Raw genomic sequence first — 7,300 nt, 5'->3', positions numbered from 1 at the left:
ACAGTTAAACAGAAAACTGAGCTCAGAGATCTCTGGATGTCTCCTGTTGTGTTGCAATTGTGTGTAAAAAGGGTTTATGAATAAAGCCATGTCAAGAGGATGGTGTCATTGTTGGTGAAATGGTGAATCACAAACCACAATGAATGATTTTGGTTTGAGGCTCGCCTTTTCCCTTCTTTCTCTTAAAATATCAATATTGTGAGTTATTAGTTTAGCCTTGAATGTATCTTCTATGTTCTTCTATCATATTTTCAACTGTCACTCGAGCGTCATGGTGGTGATCAGGTTCACTGCAATTCGAACATAATCACGCACGTAAACTGCTATGCCACCATCAAAATGGAAACTATTGACGATAGGGTTTCTAATACAATTACCCAACAAGTACTGAGATGATAATCAATCAGTGTCCTTGTGTTATAGTTCAAAAATAGTTTCAAAATGAAGGTGTGCTGACGTTACCTGATTGTTTGAGCTTGATGTCCTTGCTGGATGTCCTAGCAACGGCGAAATATGACGTCACCACGATTGCTTTACATACAGTGTGCATTCAGCAGATTTATACATCCTAAAAAATGAAAAATGACTCTTACAAACACCACAGACTTAAAGCTATAATATGTAAGAATTCCACAATAAAATGTCTAAAAACGACTGGACCTTTGTTATATATTTTGTTGAGGTGTGTATTTAAATTATCCTAAATGTTTCCAAGAATGTTCAAACCCTGAGAAATCCACACGTTTACTCATTACATGAATACAACTAAAACATTTTTGTCTGATGACAAATAGATTGTCATCAGCAGTGGTGGTTGTTAAATGGTTTTGGTACTACCAGTGAAGCGAGTTTGACCGTGGGATCATTTGTGTTTAATCACGTTACTCGCCAGTGTTTATTCGCTGCAAACAGCTAGATTACTTTATCATACGTTAACCACAAGCTAGCAAGCATTGACACGCAAAGGGTGTGTGTATCTTTGTGTATGCATTCAGGTCAATCACTGAACTCTGAGCACTTACCTGAGACTCCAGTTGTCTCTGTTCTTTTACCTGTCTTCTCTCTGGACAATGTTACGTCCATAAATTAAAGTAACCCCCTCCCAGTTCCAGGCAGCAGTCAAATTACAGAACATAAACACCAAATGATGGAAGTCAGATCGCTGCTGCAGTCGGGTTGATAAATAAATCTACTTTTTATTACGAAAAGTTCAAAGTTATCTCTGCGCCCTCCTCCCATCGGTAAACGGCTCTGGATCAGAGAAAAGCCGATCTGACTCTGGGTGTTTATTTCTCCAGAAGGTCTGGCTCCGCACCTGACTCTGTCCTCCAGAGCAAGCCAGCTGAGCAGCTGACAGTCGGAGTTGCCCCAAAGATTTACCTTGCAGCTATTGCAGCCATGTCTTACCAACATCTTTGGTAAGTATGAATCATTTACATGCCAAAATATGTAAATATAGGACCCAAGTTTAAAAAATACTGGAATTCCTTTTTTCAGCACAAAAATTAGAGAAGGAGGTGAACTGTTTGTTTAAAAGTAAGGAAGGTTGACAGTCTGTTGGAAATGGGATACATAAAAACAATGTTCCTTGTCAAAATCACTCTGACTGCCTCCTAAACAGGTTTTGTTGTGCTCTTTCACCTTTCTCTTTTTTTCAAACAACATAATAAGGAAACGATCATGCTGAACAGAGCTGCAACTGATTCGATTTGATTTTGTTTTGCTGGTGGCGATTAAGCATGACTGGTGGTTTTATGGTTGTGTTTAGTCAGCCCGGAACACTTGGTTAAGATTTAGGGAAAGATTGTGGTCTTAGTGGTTTAAGTACTAAAAAAGTCAACACTGACTTGAAGTGACAGACATGACCTGTTTACCTCATTTCCTGACAATTGCCAGTCAGTGTTTCTGTGGGCTAAATCTGGCCACATGTTGGACCACGAATACTACAGCAATGGTGTTAGTAGCAATTCTTAAATTGGACTGATTTAGGACATTCAACAAACGACCAATATCGTAATTTCTCTTTGAATAAAATCTATGTAATCTTATTACATAATAAATGTGAAACGTATTGGATTAACCTTAAATTTACCTTCCCCTCCCTGTGGTGTCATATACAGTATTTATCAGTTTTGATGATGTCACTCTTCATCATGTAAACTGTTTGTCATGCAGTCCTCAAAATGGAAGTGGCTGGCCACAGGGCTGCTCACACATTCATTCATGAATGTCCATCTTCAATCAAACATGCATGTGTGTGTGTGTGTCAGAGTGCCATCTGCTCTGGTGTTGAGACGGTTAAAGGCAAACAAAGGACATGCAAATAATGTAAATAGCCTTCTTCTTGGCTGTCTCAGTCTTATCTTGCGTGTGTCTGCGCGCATGTGTGTGCCAATACAGAAGAGTGCGTCTATGTGAAATATGGGTGTATGCTAATAAGAAGCCACATGGATATGTAGGTCACGTCAACCTATTTTCTGCAAGGCTTACACCCCCTTCCATGTAACATACACACATGTACTGAGGCACGCACGCACACAGAAATACACACAAGGCAAAATCCCCATTTTTAGTTTGAGCCACTTTGAGTGAGGCTGAGGTGGAGAGAAAAAGAGAGAGGGAGGGATGCTACATTCCTGACACACACACTCACACACACACACACTCACTCACCAGGATGCTTTTCTCATATAACCCAAAAAGCCCCGGTGAGCATCTTGCTGAGCCTCCACCTCAGTGTGGAGCCTGCGGTGGCTTTCCCCAGGCATCCCGTGGCGTTGGCTCGGTTTTGATTTTACTCTTCACAGTGGTGCGCGCTGAGACAAAAGATTCAGTGTGCCGTCCCTGCTGCCGTCTTATAGACTTCAAGATTTTCCTTGTTTTTTTACAGTGCGATTTTAAAGCAGGAGCAGGGTTCATGAAGGAGACAGCCTCCCGCGGGTCTATCTATCGAGATGTTTAAGTGCGAGGAAGAGGGGAGGAGGGAGGAGAACCAAACAATACCTTCATCCTCCTCTCCTGACAACACAGGCAGCTCTAAATTCATCATCCCACTGTGGCTATTTTGGGAGCTTAAAAAATTAGGAGAACTTCACACAGAAGTGTCTCCTGATCTTCTTCTCTGTGTTTGCTTCCGTCTCCCCCCTCATCCCTCCCACCATCTCTATCTGCCAGTCGGCTGGTGTAGGTGTTAAGAACGTTAAGAATGGCTGTTTACTTTCTGTGTGGTATTATTCACATCATTGAGCCCTCCGCCGCCTCCCCCCCTCTTTCCTCCTCTGTACACTGACAGGATCACAATCCAGTCTGCCCGCCCACCCCCTGCGCCCACCCTCGCACGACACACACCTCCAGCTATCGTGTCAGCTCCTCTGTCCCCTCGGTGACCCCGACTTTGCATCACACACATGGTTTAGCCAAGTTAGTCAAATGTACAAGCAGCTGACAAGTCCGCTGGAACAAAACGCAGCCGACAACACATTAGTCTCACTCCATTGTCTCCATCAAGCCGTCACTGCGTTCTTATAAATACCTATCATACCCCCTTGGTACCTTCTCATTTCTGTAATTGATTTTTGCACTTTTATTTTCAGGTGTTTCAGGCTGGAAAGACGATTTGGAGAGAATCTGAATCCGAGGCAGGAGACGGGGTTGACTCACAGCGATGACTCTGAGATAAAGTGAAATATTTACCGGCTGTAAAAGTTGCAGGCTTTCGTTTTCTACCCCGTGCGATTTCGGTTTCATCACTGAAGGCTCGTGTTGTGAAGCTCTGGGAGTGAATGATGTTCATAATGGCACCAGTTCTCTCTTGTAGGGCACAGAGGAGCAGACAACAGTCTATCCCTGACTCCCTGGTGTGACAACCCCCATTACCCGTCTGCTTAAACCCCATCCCCCCTGCAACACGCACACACAAACACAGAGACACGTACACATAGGCCCTCAGGGCAGTGGGAGGTCACAGTGCTCTGTGCTGCCTGGCAGTGGTGTACGAGGGCGCGTGGGAGACATGCAGCAGAGACAAACTGCGATGCAGGATGTATGCACGCGCAAGTGTGGGCACGCATGCTGGCAAGCGTGCTCGTGTGCATGTTTTGGAACAGAGAGCGGGGGGGAGGGAAATGTGGGGTGGTATTAGAGAGAGAGTCGAGGAGGAGGGGGAGGAGTGACTTGGCACGGCATGTTTTTTGCGGGTTCCACCGAGGCATGTTTTTGGCGTGGTGGCTGCCTTCACGCTGATGATGCAATTTCACCGCCTGCCTGCCAGTCGCAGGCGGCGTGTGTTCCTCCTGCCACCGGCGGGCCGGCCCTTATCGGAGTGTGACTGTGGTTCGCCATGGCCCTCCAGGTCCAGCTTAGGGGATCAGGGCACCGCAAAGCCTGTTAGAGGAACAGCTAGCTGTCACTCTCACTCCGAGCCTGTCGTCTTCCTCAGCACTGTCATGGTAATTTGACTCTACGTCCGAGGAAGGCAAAGCCAATATATTGTGGTGGCAGGGAAGTAGAGGATGGCGGGGTGGAGCATGGTGGATAATGGATAATGGAAGGAGAGAGTGAGCAGGCATAGGATGTAACCACATGTTTCAGTGTGGCTCTGTCGGGTTGGGCCCAGCTTTTTGTGGTTCCCATCTAAAACTAAGCAGGAAGCCGCACTGGAAAAATCCAGAGCAATTCCTCCTCACAGTTATCGCCCAGAAATAAAAGGGGGTCTACTGGTTGTGACATTACAGCCATGTTGGCCTGTGATGTATCAGTCACAAAGGAAATTCCTCTGGTGAGAGAGAATACCAATACTGTCACTGCAGTGGCCCGTGTGGGAGCTTTCACTCTCTAACATGCAGAAATGTTTCTCCTTAATCCTCCTTTTCTTCCCTTCTCTCAACCACGCTTTCCTGTCAGCCCTCTTCATTCTGTCAAGCGAATTTTCACCCTCCTGTCCGTCTCTCAACGTCTCACTTCCTCTCTACGCCGTCCCCTCCTTTTCCATGTCTGCGGAGTATGATGGGATTGCAGCTGGTGAATATGGTCGTCAACATGAGTCTCTCTTCACCGACTGTGTGAGGATAGGGACCCTCGCTCACACGCAGAAAAATGTGTCGCCTTCCTGTGTGTGTGTGTGTGTGTGTGTGCGCGCGCGTGCGTACATGGGCAGGCGTGTGTTCATGCGTGTGTGTGTGTTTATGCTGCGGTGGGGCTGTGCCACTTCCCACAGAAAGAAAACACATGAGAACATTACCACCACCGCCTCTCTCTCGCTCTCTCTCTCTCTCTCTGCCACTGCACTTCTCCCCATTCTCTCTCGCCCCCTCCCCTCTCTCCTTCTTCTTCTTCTTCTTCTTCTTAAAGGTACAGGGACAAAGTAATGGAGCAGAGAATAAGAGTGGAGGAGGAAGACACAGTTATCAAAACACATACTGCTCTCTGCGCTGCCTCAGACTGTGATTAAGTTTGTTTTTTTCCAAACAGTTCAACAGCCACGACTTTAAAGCAGATGACGAGCTGAAAACAAATTTGCTGTCTTGTTCTGTGTGTGTACTTAATGTAGCGTAATGTCAAGGCGCGCGCACGCTGTGCTATAATGGCGATCTTACAGGTTCATTGCATGTCACACTCTGGGAGACGGGGTCACAACAGCTATATATAATTAAATGTTGGTCGCAACAGTTTGGCGGACTGTTTGATATAAATTTCAAGGGCCTGTCAGACACATCATCACCTCACGTACCGACTCTGTGTCACTCTCATGTTATTGTTCGCACCTTTGACCATATCTTTTGTCGCCAAAGGTATAAATTTATATAAATTTTATACATATAAAACATTTTGAAGGATGACAAAAAGCAAATTTGAAGAACTTTGACAATTTGGAAAAAAAAAGATTTTATTAATGCACATGATGGGAGCTGGAAACACCTTTTCTGAATAAGTTCTGACTTAGAGTACAATTATCTACAATGACTGATCAGCTGTTTCCGTTCTGAGAGAAGAAGGAGAAGAAGAAGCTGTGTCTGCTATTGGCATCTTTGTGGATTTTCTCATTAAGATTCCCATTCCCTGATTAATTCCTCCATTCCCTCGTAGATGGCCAATGTGACTGGTATTGTTTCTTCTTCTTTTTGAGGTTTATTGGCGGTTGGCAGACAACTGATTTTGTTTCCCGATCACAGCCTCTTCTTCTTTTTCTACTTCTACTAATTCATTACAAACTAGTTGATGGAAAAGCGCCTTCTTCGCATTTTCTTTTTTGCGATATTTCAAAAGTTTATTTCGAATCGCTTGACAATTACATGGAAACACATCTAGGACCAACATTTCAGAATGCCCATGTTTATTTTCGCCATCAATTTTTCATTTTTGACATTCAAAATCACAAAATGAATGTAGTTTATGAATTCATCTTGAAAGGCAGCTTGAAATTAAACACAGAATCCTGATTCATTCAAACGAGGTCATTGCGTTGACACTGTGAAGGTCACAGAAACCCACAGAATACACCGGTACAAAAGTTGACCACACGTCTTCATTAAGCCAGTTAAATTTGCAAATGTATCTTTTTGTCTGCGTTTCAGCCCATGTCCAAAATGAAACAGAATTTTTCTCGCCTAAATATTTGGCCTTTTCAAAACAGCCTCCAGTGTCCAGTCAGCCCATTGATGGTCAGACAATGCGTGGCAACAAAGTTAACTAAGACAACTCTCAAACTTTCTGTGATTACTTATTTTAAATGTCTAAACAGGGGATGGCAGGGCTTTCGCCATGACCCAGTATTTTTTATGGGTTTTTTTTTTTTTTAAAGACAACGATGCAATCATAAAATCATGCTTTGGTTTGTTCCGACATCAGATGTTGGCTCTGATACGCAGTTTTGTTGTTTGGCAAAAAAAAAGTACAGATTTAGCTGTCTTTATGTTGTTCAGGTGTTTAATTGTGGGCAAAGAGCAATACTAGCATGACCTGGAAACCCTAAGCTGAAGTAGATACAATATTGGAAATCATGTTTCCACAAACCACGGCTACATTAAACGTGTACGTTTTATGCATATCATGTCAACATTTCTACAAAACGTGTCATATGACGTTCAGATTACACGTATGAGTTGACTTCTATCCACTGTGCGATGTTAAACCATATGATAAGAAACTCAAACTGGACTTCAAGGATCATATTTCATCTTCTCGCTGGAGTATTTTTAATTTTTTTAATGCAGTGGTGTTTTGGATCGGAACGTCGCAGGGCCTCGTCTCTCTGCTTCAAGGTTCGATTGATGGTGAGGTGGCTTTAGCTGCGGGTAAGTCT

The sequence above is a fragment of the Pagrus major genome, chromosome 11 (genome assembly GCF_040436345.1).
Source record: "Pagrus major chromosome 11, Pma_NU_1.0".
Lineage (NCBI taxonomy): Eukaryota > Metazoa > Chordata > Actinopteri > Spariformes > Sparidae > Pagrus > Pagrus major.
Note: the sequence above shows the minus strand (reverse complement) of the source record.